Raw genomic sequence first — 24144 nt, forward strand, 5'->3', positions numbered from 1 at the left:
GCCAACCCCAAACAAGCAAAGCCACATGCACACAGGCTTAGGTGGGTGCACATTCGTGTATACAGGCTTAGACAGAATTACACAGACTTACACGGGTGCACACACATGCACACAGGCTTACACGGGTTTACACGCTCGCACATGCGCGCACAAAGTGTAAGTAGCTTTACAAGAAACTTTAGTGATAGCCACGGCGTACACCTTCTGTTTCTGAGTTTCAGTTTAGACAACTGTAGACATGCCTCTTCCAGTCCTGAGTAACTCACAGCAAACACATGCCACTCTTCTCCAATAAGCTTACAGTCTTTTTGATACATACCTCATCATGATGTCACCGATCTTCTACTCTGTTACTCCCCTAATCCTACTCTTACACTCTAGGGACATGGTTCACATGGCAGGGAAAATTAGGATTCACTATCCTTATACTAATTTGCATATGATTGCCTACTAATGCTTGGTTACATCTCTCAGACTGAGCTTCCCTCCTTAGCAACCACTACTCAGTAGTTAGTAACCATGTTGTCTTCAGCCTGCCATTCACTTGCATAGCAGAGAATATTTTGAATAAAATCCCTATCTGTGGCTTTTATTTTTTGTTTTTCCGGTTTTTAGTGTGCCGCACGTTTGCGCGGTGCTGCTCTATGCTTAAACATTGGAGATCGAGGAAAAATAAACAATTATTTTTTATTATTTTGCAACAGATAAAAATGCCAGTGGCCGTATATTTGGCCATTGGCATGCTTTCTCAACTGGATGCAACCTTTATTTGGAGCTGTCATAGCTCCATTTTGCTATTTGCAGAATGGTACTCAGTTGCCAACCGAGTATATTTCTACAAATAACACTACTCTTACTCGGACAGGTTAGTGTTTCCTGGATCGCAAATTTACATCATTTGCATAGCTTTCAGCAGCAAATGAGGTAATTTGCATAAACTAACACTGTCCGTGCAAGAGTCGTTTTAGGAGCTCTCTTGCACGCCTCTGCCAGCTGTTCCTGGATCGCTCGGCAGACATGTTGGCTGGCTGGAGTCTTACTCTACTCTTACACTCTGTGCAAGCCTTTGTGAATCCAGTCCATTATCTTTCCGTTTCAGTTTCCCAGCACTTTTTTTATTGCTTGCGTCAAAGATGCATCGGGAGATACTACTGGAGGTTTCAAAAAGGTGATCTTTTCTACAATCCTCAATAGCTCCTCCAACTGCATCTCAGACTGTAGTTCCATGAAGTTGTATTTGGTGTCAGTTTCTAATAGAGTGGATTTTGTTGCTGGGAAAAAGAATAGTTTTATATTTCCCAGTTACTAGAATCACTTGGTAGTAGTGGCTAAGCCAAAAGTGCAGATTTGATTTGATCCCGAAGACCTTGTTCCAGGAATTCACAAGTGAGAATAAAACATCAGTGCTTAGAGAATCTGAGCTTATTTTTATTTTCCTTAGGTAAGGCTTGAAGAAATCCTGCCAAAGTGGTACAGTTGTGCGTATCCCTCATTTGGCGCTCTACTGTACTTTTTCACTGAATCGGTTCTGCACCTGTCTTACATATATGTTACTTTATTTTATATAGAAAGAGTCTAATTAGCAAATATACCTGTAACTGATAATTTATATTACCATAACATGATCGTTTATCATTAAAGAAAGTCACTGTGCTTGTTTACATACTTCTCAACTGTCCAGGTTTTCTCACAGTCAGTGGACAAGTGTCATCATCAGGGGGAGTACCATATCTGGGCTTCTGCCTGGTAGTGCCTGTGGAACCCCTGGCAGGCAAAAATCCCATGTCTGTAGCTGGACACGGTGAACTGTGCACCCTGCCATGTACGGTCTGCAGCTGTCCAACAAACTCCTGTACAGGGCAGCCACATGGTAGAAATGTGTGCATACATACACACACACACACATCACCAACACAGCTAGGGCACCTCCATACCTACACACACCACATCTGCACAGCCCATGTAATAAAGAACCCCCTAACCCACACACATGATGTCAACCAAATGGCTCAGCCCAGGCTTCTGGCAAACCCACAACACACCCTGTGCATTTGATGATACTTGTGCCACATCCCTGTCATCCATACCATCGATGCAGGGACATGCTAATATGGTTCTGATGCACAGGGTGAATGTACTAAGGTTTAGCAATGTAATGCTGTTTAACATGTTTTCAGCTGGAATGATTAATGCTTACATGTCAGGGTGTGTAGCTGTCCAGCCATGATGCATTATAGTTGTTATTAACACTGACTGATTGTGGTCTCCATAATGTATTATGTTTGTGTTCTAGGTGTGTATGTGTCAGCAGGATGTTGGTCTGCTGTCTTTTCCTACAAGGGGCGTGGCACTGTGGTGACACATAGACTGTGTCATATCCCGGGTACAGCTGAACACGGGTAACAGGTCTGTTTAACAGTTACTGCATGTGCCACAAGGCTGATAGGTCTGAGGGGTGTATACAGGTGAGTGCATGGTGACTGATATAAGCAGCTCTTCTACAGTGGACAATGGTAAGTGTACTGGGTGGCACACATCAAATGTTTGTGAATAACACACATATAGAGCCTCTGGTGTTGATGCAATACACTGAGAATACTGTTCACATGGATGTACTTCATTTTGCAGTGAACTCATTTTGGCCTATGTAATTCCACCAAGACAAAGTTGCCAAAACATCACATCAATAAATAACCAGTTTGCCAGTTTAATGTCATTGACAATGGTACTGGCAAGGTATATGTCCACTTCCCCAATGTAGTGCAATCTTGGAGTTGGTAAACATAGGTGTGCTGGTGTGGGTGGCACAGCATTCCACTTTGGACGGTGTGGGGTGGCATAGAAAGAAACATAGTGTGATTAACAACCACTACAATATAATGGCACACTAAGCAGGGGGATACGCACAACACTAACCCCAATGTGGGTGGCTGTGCCCACAACAATCACACCCATGTATATATACCAACTCCAGTATCACTGTACAGCTGTACATTGGGGAAGAGGGCATTTACACATCCACTACTAGTTTTGATTGAATGTATTTCCACAAGATGATTGCTTTGAAATGTTACCTTTTTGGCAGTTAGTTCTTGGACAAATGATCTCCTGTGACATATATTTTCTGCAAACTGAAGTAGATCACTTCACTTACACACACACTTACTTGGCAACACTGAGAGTAGAACCCCTACCTAAGTATTTATTGCTACTAATGTGTTTGGCCTTAATTGCTCACACCACAGAGCTTTTAAGGTGAGGTATGTCCCAAGGTTCCTGTTAAGTGAAGAACATCACCAGACCTTGTACAATATGGCAATGGGGGATGTATTGGGTGTTAATGAGCAATACATAGTATGACATACTGTCATATATACATTGACAAACACATATAGTCAAAGACACATTTGACAGACCTGGGTTTAGCAGTACTAACTACCTTTTCAGTGAGTCCTTTCTGTTACAGAGTTTTTGCATACAGCACATGCTTTGTTGGGCTGAATAGTGTAATCAATTACCTGCATGACTGATTGTAAAAGTGGTCCTCATACAGTGGACCTTGGGACATGTACTGGAGGAGCCATGGTGTAAAGACTGTATACCCAGCACCCACACAACACATTGGATATTTTACTCACTGAAACCCATGATAATGCTCTGACATACCCACAATCACACATTGACCAGGACTGCAATACAAACCCTTGTCTATCTAATCAATGCTACTACAGGGATAGGCATTTATTGCACATACCACAGGGATAGTAGGGTGAGGGTTTGTCATGGCTCTCCTAATTTCAGCAAAATCACTGTCCCTTATATTATATGGCAAGGTTTATTGTATTTGGAGACTGTGGCCTCAGAATGCTGTCTCCTACAAACACCCTCACACACAATTGCACACACATACACACACTTGCCAGGACTCAGAGGGTAACCCATGCCTATCTACCCATTTGTAGACAATGTTATGCTGGTACTGCAAGCTCCAGGTAGCCCATAGGGTGAAGAGTGTAATAAGGCACATTTGATGTCAATTACAGCAGCATCCATTTCTAAGTATAGCAGTGGGGTGTAGCGGGTGAGAAGGGCCTCAGAGTATTTTCAACTACAACACACAGACACTGTTATTCGCAGTAATGCACACTAACATATTTGTCAGTACTGAGGTCCATAGGAGCAGGTGTTCCTAGATGTATACCAGGCTAATGTCCATGGAGAGATGAGAAGAGTAGGGCATGTGGGTACACTGGTATCATGTCACCTGACATTTGTCAGCAGACCATCTATCAACCAGTGCCACTTGAGTGATCCCTAGGGTGACAGTTAAATTCAACAACCAATCATCTGGTTTTCTCTTGCAGAGGGCCATTGAGGTGCTCCAATTGATATGTATGCAACATATATTACATAACATGGCCAGTGTCTGGGTTAGAGACCTTTACCCAAGCATGTTCTGTTGACTGTGGTAGTCTGGTTGAGGTATCCATGGCATGTGTTGCATATAGGGTGGTTTTTTTTAGCTGTGGTATCTATAACACAGCTGGGCAGACATGTCAGTGTCAGACAATCAGAGATTGCCTGTAAACAGCCAAGATGGATGTCTGACATCTGCACATATGTACAGAGGACAGAAATTAGCAAGGCAATGGGTTATGCATTAGGTTGAATGTTTTGACAGAAAGATGTCTGAAACTGATAGGAATGCCATTACTACATGACAGCAGCCCTCAATAACATGTCCTAAACACATAGTAGTCTCCAGTTAATATCCACATATCAGATCAATATCCAATAGGAGATACTTAATAACATACAGCTCCCACACCAAGAACATGATAATCAGTAATCAGAGTCCAGCTTTGCATGCAGGGGTGTATGGTAACAGTGCTACAATCTGCACTCTACTCTTTCTTGGAAAAGCACTGTTAAAAGTAGTGACATAATTATGCAATACATGTAAGTGTGACTGCGTATAACCTGGGATACTACCCATGTATGAAACACACACAAAGAAAAAAGATTGTGGCACTAGCCATGTACACTCAAGTGTCCCATACAGTATACTCACACCCCTTGCTACTGTAATGATAGCACATAGAAGCATGCTATGTACATGGAATTAAATACACTTATTAAAGATGCCATCACCCTGCTATTTTATCAGACTGGAATGTGATCACTGGTTACCAGGGCTGACCTATGCTTAGCTGGTGTAAGCATTGCTTAAATGTAAATGTTAAGCAGATTTGCATAGTGGTAAGCAAAGCCTACATGGTGTAAGGGCCTTTTCGTTTAACTGTAAGTTAGCACTGCTTAGCTTTGTGCAAACCTGCGTAAACCCGCTTAAAGCTGCTCAAAACTGCCTTAACCACTCTGTATCCAGCAGTCCTTGTTCTGCCTAACAACAAAATAAACAGCCCCTGCTGGTCTTTAACCCTGGACTTTGTAGAGTACCATCACAGCACTTAACCACTAATCCATCAGAGCTGTATTAATATCTGTTGCTTGTTCAATTATATCATTCACAACACGTACTGAATAGTAGTGAACAACTGCTTTGACTACTACAATTGTTTACTACTTGTTAGTGAAAATAGTGTTGAATCAGGCATGTTTTTATATCTAAATATACGCATAGATAAATATGGTGGGATACATCTGAGAAGTTATATACAACACTTATTTTTACATAAGGATACAGACATATATATATATATATATATATATATATATATATATATACACATACATATATATATATTTACACATAAGGATACAAATAAAAAATAAAAATATATACACATATGTAGATATATGTATACATGTACATACACACACACACACACACACACACACACACACACACACACACACACACACACATATATATATATATATATATATATATATATATATATATATATATATATTTATTTATATATGTAGGTATAGATAACATATGCCCATAACATGTAGTGGTGTCATACCTCAGCACTCACAACCTCTTAGTGCAAGCGAACGTAATGTAAGTATTGCAGTTATAAATGTAGAATGTTGCTACAGTAACAGGGGTTGTGTCAACAGACATATTGTGTAGGAAGGTTCTTCTGATACTGACATGCATGCCATCAGTTACTGACAGACATCATAAAATCATCATAGTGAAGTACCACACAAATCACAGTAATGATCCTGTGGAATACAGCAGAAATATGACTAACAAACGTGGACAGTCTGAAACAATCGGGTCAGTCCAGTGGTATACACAGAACTACTTAGTGCAAGATGTATGGACCAAGCCTGACAAAGGGGATCTTTATAGCCATGAAAATGGGGATATAACACAAATATTGGAGTTGATAAAGCTTACACAATTGATGCATTCACACCGTCCTGTCTGTCCTAACACATATTAACTGGAGGAGCAGAGGTCCAAAGCCCACATACTTCTCACTAGTTAGTGATATACATCTTCACAGCATCCCACTGCTTTTTCAGAAATACACAACACATATGGTGGCCAGGCAATAGTACATCTAACAAATATCTGGACATAACATCACACTAGGTAAATGCACTGAGGTGCTAGGCATGTCACCAAGCACTGTGTAAACTACAGGCAGACTGCCACAACACTGATCCCAGTTTCTTATGGGGGAATACACATGTAATTGCAAATACAGCAGGCACTAAAGGCATGTAACAGCATGGAGTAACAGACGCTAGTGTGAAAGTACATACCCACAACCAATCTCAACACAGTCACAGTCACATTATGGTAAGCCTAATTAATACTACACCATATGGACTGTGTGAACAAAACCATCCTCGTATTTGTCACTCACACACTAACCCTACATATACTGGCCCAATTCACAGTGTAGTCTGATGCCTGACTGTGGTATGGGACATGTTTCAATCTGGCCCTACAAACATGTATGCTGATAGGGTACCAGAAACTGGAGCAGCATGCAACTTCAGATAGAACAGGACCAAGAACACTGACATCTACCACAGTCTGTACACAGGCCAAGTAACATATTCACAATACACCACTACACAATACTGACACTCTGTCAACAATCACCATAAGTACACAGACCTCACTACTTTACAGACTACAACAGAATGTCCAGATTTTGTCCTTGAATATAAGGCCTACTAGACATAACATGTCTGGCAGTCTGATATATCACTGGCTTGTTATCAGGAATGATGCTAGTAAATAATGATATTCTGTACATATGCACCTCTTACTAAATTTCATATGGACAAAGTGTGACAGGCATGGGGGACAGAGGCACAAACACAGGGCCAATATTTACATATTGCTTTGATAAACTGAGAACATTGCTGGTGTAACACGGTTTGTTGTGGCATATCTCTTCTGAGGGATATGAAGTCAGTAACACACATGGATGTCACCATTTACTGACTGCAATCATCAGAGTATGCCACTGCATTTCTAAAAACAGGAAATGTGTGAGTAACACACCACATCTAAGACTCCAAACTCTGGCCAGTCTGCAGATAGCCTACAGGTGAGAGTTTCCTCAACCACATAACACTTTCATGCCAGACTTTAAATCATGCAGAACAGCCATATCCACACAAACCCTGTTAAACCAACATTACTTCAAATGTAGAACAGCAATACTTACATTCTGTCCCCATGTTTGTGACATCCCCTCCTGTTTGTTGGCCTGTCTCCACAGTGTATGTTGTAAGAGGTATTTCCAACTACCCTCAGTGATGCTGTTTGTCAGACATCCACATGAAGTCCTGCTCACAGTGAAGGAAAAGGGCCAACACCCACATGAAGTGCTTAGTTATAGGAGTGTGTTTCCATGCAATTGGCTATAGGAATGATACCATAGCTGTTCCACGTGCAATTAGCAAGTGAGGGAACTCTAATTCATGCACAGGCCATCAGGTGATCATGAGCATTACCTACAAAAGTCAAGTTGCTGCCTATGCAAAACAGATGTATTTTTCCAAATCTACCAGAGAGGGAGAGAGTGAGAGAGACAGAGAGAAAGTAAGAAAGGAAGGGAGAAAGAGCCAAGCATGTTTGTGTATGATCCGTGGGTGGAGAGTGGTATCTGGGTATTATAACGGTTGCCTATATTGTTTACTAATCCATACTGTCACATAGTAATTGCACATGGCAGTACACATTTATGGCTGTGGATTGTCTACAACAACCTCTATAGTGTCTGAAAACTGTTGGCCTTGTAATGTGGACATTGGGACATATAGGTCCTCAATATAATAATGTAGCAAAACCCACACTGCAATGGATCCTGTCATTACACAATCACCTCAACACCCACACAAGATACTGATGACACACACACACACACACTTACCACCACTGAGTTTCAGACCCCTACCTGGCTATGTACTGCTATTACAGTGTTATACAGGCCACGGAGCTTTCATGTTGGAGAGCTGTTCATAGGTAATTTTGAAGGTGAGTGACATCAGCAGCAGTGCTAAAGGAGGGATAAGAGAAGTGTAGTAAGTGTGAATGTCCACGCAATCAGGCATTAACAAAGACACATACACACAGGGCCAGATTCACGAAACCTCCGTGTAAGACTTAATATGTCTTACTCGGAGGCTGCAGTTGAACGGTATGACATCAGTGTGCCATGAATATTCATGAGGGCACGCTGACTCATCCGTAACTCTTACTCGGACTGAGTAGGCAAGCAGGGGGCATGTCCAACTGCAGAGCAGTCTAAAAGTCCACGCCCCTGCAAGGTTTTAAAGAGCATAATGTCAACAGACAAGAGCGAGTCCGCACAAATATACTTGCACCCAACACCACACTCCTGACACTGTAAACCCCCATCAGAGTTATAAAACAGAAAATATTATTTTTTTTAAATCCATGATATAGCTTCCCGTATTTGCGCTTGTTTGCGCGGGTGTGCCCATTGCTTAACCACAGTTAGCAATTGTGACATTGAAGAGCATATAAGAACTACTTATGCAAATTAATCTAAATAGCAATAGCATAATGGTAGAGCGTATGCACAAAAAGAAGGCATTCACGATTCGAGTCCCACCAGTCCCCTTCTTATTTATGTTTTAAATCAGTATTTGAAATAATACCAGACAAACATGATTAAAATTTTATTAAAAGCAGTGACATGGCCAATGTATCAACGTACAAAATATATATTTTGAAAAGACCCAAATATATAATAGCATGCTGTGAAGCAACATTTTACACAGCTAAACACAGGTGCCCATAGTTTAATAGCACTATACCCACCTAAACAGAGGTGCCCATAGTTTAATAGCACTTCACCCAGCTAAACAGAGTTGCCCATAGTGTAATAGTGCTTTACCCAGTGCAATAGAGTTGCCCAACGTTTAAAAATACTTTACCCAGCGCAATGTCTTTGCACGGATGTGCGCGCCATGCCAACCAGGGCACCATAGGGCACAGGGGAGCAACATAGAGCTAAGTTGCTTAAATGCAGCCACACCCCCTAACCTGTCTAGAGAGTATTAAAATAAAAGAATGACAAGTTTTGAACTCAGGACCCTTTGCATCATAATCAAAATACAGAACCACTAAGCCATGACAACATAGGGGAAACAGCCACTATTAACATTCATAAACTTAGGAATGGTAGTTTAACCATTACTAAGCAGGCCTGCAGTTAGCTGAGAATTTTACAAAATGGCCAGTCACAAAAAAGTGTGGGAAATGTGGCATATTTAAGCCCCACAGGAGGGAATACATGCCATAACTGATTGTAGCTCACATCTGCAGTCAGAATGTTTGGTGTCGGAGAGGGAACGCGCTTCCGAGTGCAGAGATGAGGCATCGAGGAGTCCAAATACATGGTTTGGCTCCTAGTCCACCGTCACGAGGCAAGACTCCTGCAGGGCCAGTTCCAAGGGATGGAGTACAAGGCAGAGGCTTGGAACCGGTTAGCTTGTGACCTCACCAGTGCCACAGGCATTTCTCGGACTGGTGAGCAGGTCCGTCACCACCATGCAGACCTGAAGAGACGAAAGGAGGACCGCCTGAACCAGTGGATACAGGAGGCCCGTGGGATGTGGGATGCCCCAGTACTGAGTATGTAGCCATGGAATGCAGTATGTAAGAATTTAAAATGGAGTATGTATAACGGATAGGAATGTCTCAATATCCCTTCATTTACTTTACAGCTGCAGGTGACCATGTTACAAATCAGCAAGCCTATGCTGATAGGCTGCTAAGGCTGCACTGCCAGGCAGGTTAGTGATTATTCTGCATTTATTGTTATATAAAATATGGGAGAGAGCATGAAAGAAAGTGTTGTAGTCCAATAATACAGCCATAAAATGGACTGAATAAGTCCATTGCATGTACTGTCAGATAAAAACGTTTGAGAGGCAGAAAAAGAGTGTAGTAACCCATTAAGAAAGGTAACAAATGTTTGGAATAATATCTCTGCAGGCACTGTCATATAAAATAATATGTGAGTGAGCCTGAAAAAAGAGTGTGCTAACCTATTAATAAAGGTATAATATGTTGTGAACATGTCTGCCATATATACCGTTAAAACAAATAATGGAGTGAGCCTGTGGAAAAGTGTGTAATGTCATTAATAAAGGTCTAAAATCCAGACTGTGTCTGTTTCACTTAGTATGAAATGTTGTTGTACCCTTGCATTATACAAATAGTACTGTGTTAGAAAGTGCAGTCCCATCTAAAGTGGGTAATGGAAGTGCTAGCAGCTGTGAAGTATATACACAGTCCTCAACAGTCAGTTACTGGCTGGCATGCATAAGTAAATCTGACACATGAGTAGCATGCCAATATGTTCCCCAGAAATGTAAGTATGCTTCAATAAATGCAGGGTTCTGTGCAATTTGAAGTGAAAATGTCACGTGAAAACATCCAGATATGTAGATAAAGAAATATAAATGCAACCATGAAATATGTAGCAGTAACATTTGCATCCTGGGCAGTTAGTATGTGAGATATAGATCAAATATAGATTGAACTAGCCAAACCCACTACACAACCTAATGCATGGTGGCAAGTGTAATAATACATGTAAGGAATATACACCTGCAGTTACTAGGAATGTAGTGTAGAGTAAAAGTGTTTATAAGATGTTAACGGAAGTTTATTCTATACCCTACTGTTTGTGCATAAACCATGCAATTCCACACCTCAATGGGTATGTGTAATCTTAAATATTTGTTGGGATATATGTCCTATTGTTCTATAAATATTTGCACTCATGTTGATGCATGTGCCCTGTTCAAACACCATGTTCATGGTGGCCTGTTGCTATCAATCATCCCTGCATGTGGTTGGAATAACCACTGTTGTTCAATATATGCATGTTTTATGTATGCTGTTCAACTGTTGGAACTGTGGTGTGTTGGATTAATGGGAATATTACTGCATGCTGTTACAACTAATCTGGAATGCTGTTGTTTATGTTGTAATGAGACACACCTAATCACAGAACGTATGGGAAGGCCGGTTCCAGCGGACCCACCTGTCCCTCCTCAGTTGGTGAGTGCACCTGGCACCAGTGGCTCTGGTGCCCAGCCCGGACTCCCCTCCTCCGTTGGTCCTGTGCCATCTTCGGGTGGAAGCGCTGCAGGGGATGGGGCTCGTCCCCCCTGTGCAAGCGTGGGCAGAGAAGGGCCACCCGTCACCCTTCGAAGGGTCCGGGTTGTGGTGCATAGAGAGATCCAGCGTTCAGTCGCTGATCCCCTATGCCAGCTTGAGGTGAGAGTGGCGCATCTCACGGGTGAGCCTACCCATCTTACTCAGCCCCCAGCACAGCCACCCACGGGGCTGTGAAGGTGAGTGGTGACGACCCATGGGTGGAGATCTCGGTTCCACTGTTACCATCTGTGGGCTCATGGGCTTGCGATTTCCAAACAACCTTCCCCATCAATTGTGTTTACCCACCCATGTGTCAAATTCCACCCCTGTATGCATCTTGCTTGTCTTGTCTGTTTACCTCCCCAACCTACCTCCCCAAAGATACCTATTTCCCCTACCTCACTTACCACTCTCACCTGAAAAAAAAAAAAGGGGGCAATCTGTACCCGAAAAAATATTACACCCCATACATAGCTTCCCATTTTGCAAACATGTCCATAGGACATGTACACCAATAATTCTAATTGGCAGTGCAACAAACTATGTTATCCTCACCCCTCTCTCAGGGGTGGAAGGTCTCAAAACTCACTCCAAATTTTCAACATATGCACAGCTGTTGCTGTTAAAGAAATGGGCAGCTATGGGCCTTCCCTACACCCTTCCTGCACTTCCCGAGCTTGTTTTACTACTGTCTGTCCCTCTCTGTGCCCCCTTTTTCACCACTTTCCTATCTCCCCATTTTCTTTTCTTTAAAAGAAATTAGCGCAGGGGTTAGAGGGAGTTAGCACTTTTAAGCAGTAGTTAGCGGGGGTGTGCGAGTGTGAGCTTGTGTGCACTTAGCTAAGCATCGCTAAGCATAGCGCAAACCCACGCAAACCCGCTTACAACTGCTTAAAAGTGCCTTAGTCACTCTGTATGACAAGGCCCTTGTACTGCTCAGCAGCAAAATAGAAAACCTTGCCAGTCTCATAGGTTCATAGTTTCATAGGTTTATACTAGGCTAACTGCCCTAGGGCATTTATAAGCCTAGCCCAAAGTTATGTGGCTTATGCCGCCCCTTATGTTAGAAATACTGTGCCCATTAGTTTGTTGTGCCTCTGTCCAGTAGTGACACAGAGATGATTCCCGGGGTAAACCTACGATCTCCCATCCACCGGTCAAGATTTCTCTTGAACAGAGCCAGCGAGGTGCTCTGCCTCACATGGACTGGGATTTTATTCCACAGCATGGGGAGTCTCTGGGTGATAAATCTATCCCTCCAGCATGTCCTATTTATATCCGTGCTAAGGTTTAAGTCTCTTGCTCTAGTGGTTTTGGTGGATTTGGATTTTTTGAGGTGGAGCATGTCCATTAATTCCGGGTTGGTCGTGGCCTTGTATGTCAGGCACAGGTCACCTCTGAGCAGACGGTAGGCAACTGAATAGAGTTGTAGTTTCTTCAGTCTGGCAGCATATGTCAGGTTTTGGAGTCCCTTTATCCTTTTGGTGAGAACTTTTGGGGTCTCTCCAATTGCTGCAGGTGTCAGGTGAGATACATCCCAAATGGGGCATTGTACTCGATCATTGGTCTGATAAGTGAAGAGTACAGGGGAACAATGACCTCACTTGATCTGGATGTGAATCCCTTCATGATCAGGTGGGCAATGTAGAAGGTCTTTCAAACCACTTTAGCAACGTGAGTGTCAAACGAGAGGCCACTGTCAACCTGGGTCCCCAGGTCCCTGATAACCTCTTCTGTGCTTAGTGGGTTGCCACCTATATGGTAGCTTGGGGATACCTTGTTTTTCCCGAAGGGTATGACTATACACTTTTTTGCATTTAACTTAAGGCCATGGCTCTGGCACCAGCTATCAGTTTCCGTGAGACCCCTCTGAAGGATGTCTGTGTCCGATGTACTATCCACTATGGCATCCAGTTTGCAGTCATTCGCAAACTTTGTCAGCCATAGTCCTCTTATGTTTGCCTGTACTTCTGAGAAGTAGATGCTGAACAGGTCCCGGGTTTGAGACCCGGGACCTTGGACTCACCAGTCTGCATGAAATACTACTACACCACAGCAGATATACAATAGCTTAGTGCTGAAAGCAATTTATCATGCATTACCATGAGTGAATGTAAAGGGAAAATAGGAATGGCATAACACAAATCCTGTTCTGTGGGCCTTAACCAGCAGGTGTTGTTGAATTGCATGACATGACTGTGAAAAGAGAATTAGCCATGCTAGTACGGAATAAGGTTACAGTAGCAGCTTACAAACCCCACACAGTATCAGGGCAGGATAAACACTGGCATATTTGCGTAGGTCACAGGCCAGACCTCCCAACAGTGACTGCTCTACAGTGATGACCCTGATTTGTAAACAAATGTTAGCTGTGTCCCTCTGACTCCCTGTGAAATGTACTAACAGTATGCAGAAAGGTGTTGAATCTCACTTAATAACAAATGCTAATAAATGAGAGTAGACACCGCCTGCACATCAGAAAAAGTGTAGTAATAGAAATGCTCTGAATCACCCAAAGTCTGAACTGCAAAATGTCTGAACTATATGACAGGTGTATCCCAGTTATATGTACCTTTCCCTGAGGCTGTTCAAATATATACGTGAGAGTATCTGAGGCCTGGAAGAGTCAGAAACACACAGGCATATCAGCTTGTCTTGTTACACACTCTGAAAATAGCTGTAGAATGAATCCCACAAGCATGCCCTTATGTAGAAGTACAACACAGAAATAGCAAAGGATGTAGCCATGTACTGCTAGCAACCACCTGTGACAATGCCATTGTTCAGGTGCTGAAAAGACTGTTGTGGTACACAGTCAAAGAATACTAGGCTGACCTCTGTCTACCATCTGGATATGTCCACAGGAGGGAGCTACTCAGACAGACTACAAGCCTTCATAGACTTACAGGTACCCAGCAACTCTGCATGTTCAGTAAGATAAACATCACATGATAATAAATAATGCACACTGCAGTTCTGCACCCCTACCCAAAGGTACTATATACCCGTGTAGTCAGGCACAACCAAGGGTGTAGGTAGGCATACACAGTACAGAAATATGTCCAGTCGTCCTGAGCAGACTGTGCTAATGACAACACAAACCACAAACTGTTCAGATGTGAGTAATGTACTAATGACAGTATAGCAGTTCACAAACAGTGCATGTGCCTGATATTCATAATCGGTAGTACAACATACTTAGATGTCCTCACCCCTCTCTCAGGGGTGGAAGGTTTCAAATGTCCCACCTAATGTACTGCATATGCACAGCTGTTGCTGGTAAAGAAATGGGCAGCTATGGACCTTCTCCACACCCATCGTGTACATCCCAAGCTAGTTTCCCTACTGTCTTCCCCTCTTTGAGCACCCTTTATCACCACATTCCTATCTCCCCATTTACTATTCTGTCAAAGACATGAGCGTGGGGGTTAGCGGGAGTGAGCACTTGTAAACAGTAGTAGGCAGGTTTGCACCAGTGTGCGCATGTGTGCACCTAGCTTAGCATTGCTAAGATACGATAAGCTATGCCAAGCTTAGCTTACTATTGCTAACATTAAATAAGCTCAGCTAAGCTTAGCTTAGTATTGCTAAAATACAATAAGCTAAGCTAAGTTTTGCTTAGCATTGCTAAGCGTCACGCAAACCCGCTTACAACTGCTTAAAAGTGCCTTTGTCACTCTGTATGACAAGGACCTTGTATTGCTCAGCAGCAAAATTAAATACCCTTGTCAGTCTCAAACCTCACACCTTGGACTCACCAGTCTGCATGATGTACCACTAAGCCCCAGCAGATATACAATAACTTGGTGCTGAAAGAAATATAACATGCATTACAAGGAGTGCATGTAAAGGGAAAATAGGAAAGCCATAGGAATACATTGCAATAAAGAAATATGACATGCATTACAAGGAGTGAATGTAAAGGGAAAATAGGAAAGCCATTAGGAATACATTGCAATAAAGAAATATGACCTGCATTACAAGGAGTGAATGTAACGGGAAAATAGGAAAGCCATAGGAATACATTGCAATAAAGAAATATAACATGCATTACAAGGAGTGAATGTAAAGGGAAAATAGGAAAGCCACAGGAATACATTGCAATAACTACTGTTGTATGCCAGTTAATCCCCTAATTCCAAAAGAAAGTACATACTCCCATGTATCCAGTGTTAGCATTAGGAGGTGTGAGTAAACTTACACACTGAGAAGAGTGCACTGGAAGAAGCAACAGTCAGGTTTCAGTACAACAAGCATTTCACTGGCTACAACTCAGTTCCAGATAGGAGACATATACCAACCTTCTGACTGACACAACAGTGTCAACAGCAAACAAGCATGGTCCCCACCTTGCAAAACTGAAAGGCCTACGCCTACCTAACCTATCATTTTATAGCAGTGTCCTGAAATCACAATGAGAACTGCAATTACCACACAGCAGGCTGCATCCGATTACTAAATGGTGGGCACCAATTGATGCAGAGGCCATCACATGCACATGTGCAGATACCTACAAAAGCAGCCTGTACTTGCTGTCCACACATGCAATAATATCATTGCAGCAACGGAGAAAGAGAGAGCGAGCAAGAGAGACAGACAGACAGACAGACAGAGTTGGAGACACCAACCAACCAAAACAATAAAAAAAACAAACAGAGGCAGTGGAAGACACCAACCTAAACAAATAAAAAAAAAAAAAAACATCAACAGGTACAACAGACTGAGGTGAGAAATACAAAGGTAAGGTATGTAACACAGATGTATATGCAGTTGTGCATACGGCAAGGGACATACTGCAACTGTTAGTGAAGGCTGGACATATATATGTATTTGAAGGTTGCTATGTGCACATATCTATATAGGTTGTAGTGTGTGGCATTGAAAACAGCAAGCAGTGCAGGTGTATGTCATGTGGTGGTTAAATGCTGTGGGACTGAGTTACAGCCAGTGTGGTCTGCTACGGCTATACGGCCTGAGGACAGCGAAATGCATTCTGCACAACACTGCAATATTATTACATAATTGTATGTCTCACAACTGTTCCATAATTGATATTCCCACCATGAAAGGTGGGCAGTATATGTGCATATATGTGCATGTATATGTACAGCAGTGGCTGTTTACAAGTGTGTGTGTGTATATATATATATATATATATATATATATATATATATATATATATATATATGTGTGTGTGTGTGTGTGTGTGTGTGTGTGTGTGTGTATATATATATATAGTGCCATACCCCATTCCAAAACACTTTACCCACTAACTACCAGATTGGTGGTTGCCTGAACACTGAAGGTGTCAGAAAGGAACATGGGACACAGGTGGACAGTAGCCTCCTCTTTGATATTCACAGTGCCACACTAGTCTTCTAAACTATCTACGTGGTACGTGTCATCACAAACGATGTGTCATGTATCAAAATATAGGTCAGTGTTCCCCTGTACTCATCACAATGCCCCATGTGGTATTTCCCTCACATGACAACTACAGCAAGTGGAAAGGCTACAGACATACCTCACAAAGGGTAATACTGCCCTGAAACACATAGCCTATGTAGACTGACTCACATAACCACAGCTACAGTGCGTTGCATACCGGCCACCCAGAGGTTACCTCTGCCGAACATACAGAGGTATGCTACACCCATAGCAGTCAGACAACCACCATGTCAACACCTCACAATCCCATCGAGCTACATGGCCTAGGTCCCTAATCCCAGCAGCCTCACTAAACAGCACATACTGGGGGGATAGGCTCCTACTGGCAAATATGCCATACTCTGGAGTAAACCACCCAGCATGAACAAACAAGGCTCCTCAGTAGCAGATGTCAGACATACGCCTGATGATTGTCTGGGGGATAGGTAACATGCCCTGGGAATCACCTCTGTGTATCCGGTTGACAGGAGGAAGTGAAATCTAATTACATGTGTGCCAAAGGCCAGAGTAGCATATGGCTAGGCTGCTGTAAGCCCCAGGGACAATAGTATATTACCTACTTATGACACAATGCACACAGTAGGATGGTATATGTCGTGACATAGTTCCTTGTGTACGACTGTGGTGTCCCATCATAGGCTGAAGCAATACATGTATGCTCAGTAGTGGTACTGCTGGTGATTACAGCCAACATTTGAACTGTTGTACCACCTAAAGATGTAGGCCTAAACAGCACAGTATGGTGTATGTTCACATTCCCTGGTAACACTATCTTGTGTGTTTCCTGTAGTCTGCACAGATTACATTCCTCAGGCATAGGTATCTGTAAGTAGGGGCACACAGTACTGTAAGGTACACAGGAAATGCTAATCTGTGTCAGCATACATTTGTGTGTTGTATGAATGTCTGATGTGTGTGTAATGATGCCTGCACCATGTCCACAATCACATGTGTGATGCAGGGTTTGCGTGTGTACCTAGCAACATGTATACTCTGTTACAGCAGTATGTCAGCTATATTAATAACTGTGCACATATGTTAGGTAGGGGTATGGCATCAACGACAAGGGTGGGTTACTGGTTATACTGTAACTGTACTTCCCATTCATTGCAATGGATGACATATTCCTGCATGCATTAGCTTGATATGTACTCCCCTGGCAAGGCTGTGCATTGGATCCCAAACAGTGAGCCGAGTACTGGTGTATACTGGTGTGTCATATGGGTGTGGCTGGCACTGTCAGCCAGTCGTAGGTTAAGCACTGATATGTGGTATTGAATGTGTGTATCCTCTCACAGACGAACAGATGCTATATATGGCCGTTAACTGATACCTGTACTGTATAATGTTAAGTGTGCCACATGACTTGCTCACACATATCGTTTACTTGTCTTCCAGGCTTATGGCTCATCACAGGAATCCCTGCTACACAGCTGCAGAGGAACAGGAATTCCACCACAGCCTGGTTCAACACTATACCCTGCTGTTTTTCAGGGCCAGCCAGCACCAGCAGGAGCGTACTGCACTGTGGCAAAAACTTGCTCGTTGGGTAAATGACATAGGCATGCATAACCGGACATATGAGCAGGTATGCCATCACTGCAGTGATTTAATTAGTCATGTCCGGCGGTGTGTGTCTGATATCCACAGACAATAGCTTGCCACAGGTGGTGGGGTGGCCATACATCCCCCCTCACCAGAGTGGAGGAACTGCTGCTAAGTGTGGTGGCTCCTGGCCTACAGCAGCAACAATATCACACATGTGTCGTCATGGAGGCCGAAGCCACCCAACATGGTGACATGGAGCGTGCAGGTAACATTCCCTAGCTGTAGACTACTGTTACCTGTATTGTTAGATTATGCATGTGTGAGATGTTTACTGTGTTTAGCAGTTGTGCTGCCTATTGTGTGCAATACTGATAATTTGAATAGTATCTGTACACCTATGCCTGTTGTTCTACTGTAGTTTAGCACACTCACAGTAGCAATGCCACAGTTGTGGCCACTGACAAACTGTGTCATATTCTTGCAGGTCCCTCTGGTGTGACAGCAGGGCAGACATTACATGTTGGTGAGTGTGTTAACACTTTAAACTTGGTATTGAACTCTGCATGTCATAGGTGAGGTGTAGGCCATGTACACATAACACACCTACGCATAATGCATGCTGTGCATGTTTACTGTGAGATGTGAAACATATCGGTAATGTCAGTAGCTGCCTCAATCACATGCAATGCACAGAGCATCAGACACAAATGTGGCAACACTGTACTGCACATTGGATAGGCATAGTTGACACACATGTACACAACATAACATGTTTGTCATACACAGTACACCTCAACATGCTACACATAGTGTAACCAGACACCCGCTGCCAGGTCACACTTCAGTATCCCACATGTCATCCACACACCACACATTATATACCTGAGGGGTAGGGGCCTAGCATGGGGCTGTGCAACACTCCTCAACACATAACACAGTCATGTTAGGCAATGCTCTCTATTGGGCACCTCACACACCCTTGTGCAACATGGCTGTGTAATTGTGGACTTAGCCACTGCACTGTGGTTCAGGTACAGCATGCTGGGCGGTGGTCTAGCACACTTTAGTGGCCTTGAATGACCACATGATGCATGATGATGATGGCTAATAGTACTACACCCCATACTGTTACAATGGCCTTGTCCAGGATTGGTATCCCATCACGTATACATGCACCACTCATCCCGTGTGTGTACATAGCATGCATGTGCTACATCTGTGTCCACAATTATCTGCTACAGACACAAACACTGCAATCAGACATGGAAATCCATTTGACACACAGATAACACATGCAGCCATGGTATGTATACCTGTGTGTGATGGTGCACAGGACATTACAGAGCTTATAATACTTTCACAGAAATGTTGTGTCCTTGTGCACATTGTGTTCCAGGGTGTAGGCAATCACTGAACATGTACACACATGCACCACAACCATGTACACTGTCATTAACTATGGCTGTCTACACTCACACTGCATGGACTTGATCAACACTTATTCTGCATGCTGACATGTGTGACATGACTGTTTGCCTTGTGATACTGTCACCCACCTTCAACCAGTATTGAGTATGATTTGGATTCCTGTTGTTTGTGTATCTGCTGTAGTGAGGAGTGTGCATGTGTTCCTGTGTTCCTGTGTGCATGTGTTCCTGTAAGCATGTGTGCATGTGTGCATGTGTGCATGTGTGCATGTGTTCATGCGTGCATGTGTGCATGTGCAGACCATAACGTCTGTTTCCTGTCTTCCTCTCATAGGTGCTGAGGTAGGGGTTGGCGAAAGCAGCAGGTGACCTGAAGCCACTGCCATGGATAGTGGTGATGATGACACATGTATTTTGGCACAGGGAGATTTGGCAGGGTCAGTTGTTGGTCCGCCAATCGACAGTACACAGCATTCAACCCCATCTATGCGCACACTCATACTGCAATTACATTCCTCACCACCGATGGCCATAGGGGAGGGACAGCATACAGTTGGCATTGACCAGGAGAGTGTGGTACCCATGGCACATGCATCCCCTCACAGCAGCCATAGCCATAGACCCGGAACGGTACCACATAGGTGGAGGTCCAGGGGTTCTCGGGGGAGCACGACTGGACGTATTGCCCCGGGTAGGCATGCCCTAACAGGTCTTACGACGATCACTATGTTCTGGGCTGTAATGCAGGCTCAGGCACGTATGGAACGGTACACCAGGCAGGGAATTAGGGCGCAGAGGGCACATTACACCACTATCAATGACAGCATCCGTGACCTTGCCGGTGCCATCTAGACATACACCGAGGTCACTGATAGACAGTGGGGGGAAACAATAGATGCCCTCCACAACATGTCTTCCTCGAGCCAGGACCGTGCGGGATGGTTGCGACGTTGATGCGGACGCATGCCAGCAACAGCAACAGCTGGCAGTGGTCATGGATGGCCCACAGTTCACAGCCGCTCCCGTAGTGGCAGTACCAGCCCCAGCAATGCTGGGGCTGGCCTGTCCATTGTCCGTCCCAGTAGACCACGTGCACGTGGATCTGGCCAGTCCTGGCAGGGATATGGGTCCAGTCATCATACCTCTGCCTCTGATGACAGTACCCAGTCAGGGTTGGTACCCAATACTGTCCGTAACACCCCTGCCAGGCACAGGTACTGTGTCCATGGCCGGAGACAGTGATCTGTACAGCCAAGCAGGTACAGTCTGTGGCTGTCCCACAAACCACCGTATATGGCAGTCACATGGTGGAGCTGTGTGCATGCAGACACACACACATTAACCAAACAACTAGGGCTCACACATGCACACACACATTACATCAACATTGGCCCATGCTGTACTGTTGTCCCTCATACACACACACACACACACACACACACACACACACACACACACACACACACACACACACACACACACACACACAGACATGTCAATTGGATGGGTCAATGTCAGGCTCTGGCAAACAACAAAACACCCTGTGCATATGATGATACCTGTCCCACCTCCTCTCATCTGCATTATCGATGGAGGGACAGGCTAACATGGTGCTGATGCACAGGGTGACACTATAGCAGTGTAGCAATAATAGCAAGTTGTCAACAAGGAAGTGCAACTACATCCTTGTAGGTATATCTGAGCAGACATTATGCATCAAAGCTCTGATTGTCAATGTAGCATTGTTTACACCACTGTTAGGTCTGAGTATGTATTATCCACCCATGTGCCACTTGGCTGATGTATGATGTGTTGCCAGCATGTGTTAGTGAGTGGACAGTACGTGTGTGATGTGTGCAGTACAGATTAGCAAGTGTACATCTGTGAACATGGTGGGTGCACACTATCTGGATGTATGTGCATAGTGGACACATGGGACGTGTGGCATACCCTGTCGTACACATTGTTAACATCTCATTGCATCTTTCAATGGCCATTATGCATTCTACTACAGTTATGTAATAACATGGGTAGACGTGTGTATGACATGGGTTGACACTATGCTGCGGGTGGTACCATTAATATCAGTCAATGATTTGTGGTCTGGTAGTATACACAACCTCAACAGCATGACTATAAGCAATCATTGGATGATGCCCTGAAAATGACACACAATAGTAGGGAACCCAGTATCAATTGGATCCTTCTGGTGCTACACTATAACACTAACCAGTGGTGATGACCGCCACCCATTACTGTGACCACACCTGTGTGTCATATAGCCCCCTTAGGTACATGCAGACACAATAGGGATGTGTCCATCGAAATCTGAGAATGCATGGATTGGCCTACAATGCATTCCCTGGATGGGACGCATATCCTACACAAGGGTATCATACAGACAGATACCTGTTGTGTGATACATGCTGTATAGCAGTATGCCGACTATGGCATAGTCATCCTCATGTACTAAACATACTATCCCGTCAGTACCACACAGGTGGTAGCCCTCAACATGTATGTCGAGTACCATTGTGTACATACAGAACCATGTTATGTCATGTGTCCCTTGGTATCCACATATCCATAGGTATTGAGGAGTCCCAAGGTGTATCACATAAGACATTAAAGGCCTGAATGCATATCCACAAGGCAGTCATGCACCTATAAAGACTGTCCATTCTTGGCAGACTTTGTTGTGTATGACCATGTCTGACATATACCCCAGGCATATACCCTCACTCACACTACTCTTAAGTAACTGTCATGGGTGTGTGTGCCATAGATGACCTTGGCCACAGAAAACGACAGTGGACGGCCGTGTCACATACATACATACATATGTGACCTATGATCTGAGAAGCAGCGGCACAACCTGTCAATGGAAATAAATGTATTCATGTAGTATGCAGGCTTCACACCTATGTACTGATTGAAAGGATAAGTACACATATATATTTGCCACGCAGATACCTGATGTCTGCAATGCACTTACTGTTGTCATCATACTATGTCATACCATAGTATAAGCAAAACCCAGACGGTGTTGACCAACAGTGACACACAAACAGTCAGCATTTGCAGAATTCAATCCCCTACCTAACTATGTTATGATACTAGAGAGAGACACATTAACACAGTGTGCTTTTTGCTTTACTGACTGTTTTCCCTTCTCCTGCAGTATTTGAAGGATGGTGACATCATCAGACTTTCCAAAGAAGAATGTACCTCTTTTAGTGTGTTTTCACAGTCTCCAAAAAGGGAACTCTTTTCAAAGACAATTGCACACACTCACTGTTTGCCAGATTCAAACCCCTATCTAACTATGTTACGATACTAAAGTGAGACGCACTAACATGGCATGCTATTTGCTTTTCTGGCTGGTAGTTCTTTTCCTGCAGTATTTGTAGGATGGTGACATCATCAGACTTTCCAAAGAGGAATGTACCTCTTTTAATGTGGTTTCACAGTCTCCAAAAAGGGCACGCCTTTCAAAGACAATTGCACACATACACACACTCACTGTTTGCAGGATTCAAATCCCTAACTAACTATGTTATGGTACCAGAGAGAGACGCACTAACACAACACGCTATTTGCTTTACTGGCTTGATTCTCTTCTCCTGCAGGATTAGTAGGATGGTGACATCATCAGACTTTCCAAGAGGAATGTACCTCTTTTAGTGTGTTTTCACAGTATCCAAAAAGGACACTCCTTTCAAAGACAATTGTACACATACACTCACACTCACACACACACACTGTTTGCAGAATTCAAACCCCTACCTAACTATGTTATGATATTAGAGAGAGAGATGCACTAACACGGCGCACTATTTGCTTTACTGGCTGGTTTCTCTTCTTCTGCAGTGTTTGTAGGATGGTGACATCATCAGACTTTCCAAAGAGGAATGTACATCTTTCAGTGTGTTTTCACAGTCTCCAAAAAGGGCACTCCTTTCAAAGACAATTGCACACACACACTCACTGTTTGCAGAATTCAAACCCCTACCTAACTATGTTATGATACTAGAGAGAGACGCACTAACACAGTGCGCTATTTGCACACTAACACAGCGTGCT

This window comes from Protopterus annectens, chromosome 9.part0 (assembly GCF_019279795.1).
Source record: "Protopterus annectens isolate FY-2018-M chromosome 9.part0, PAN1.0, whole genome shotgun sequence".
Lineage (NCBI taxonomy): Eukaryota > Metazoa > Chordata > Ceratodontiformes > Protopteridae > Protopterus > Protopterus annectens.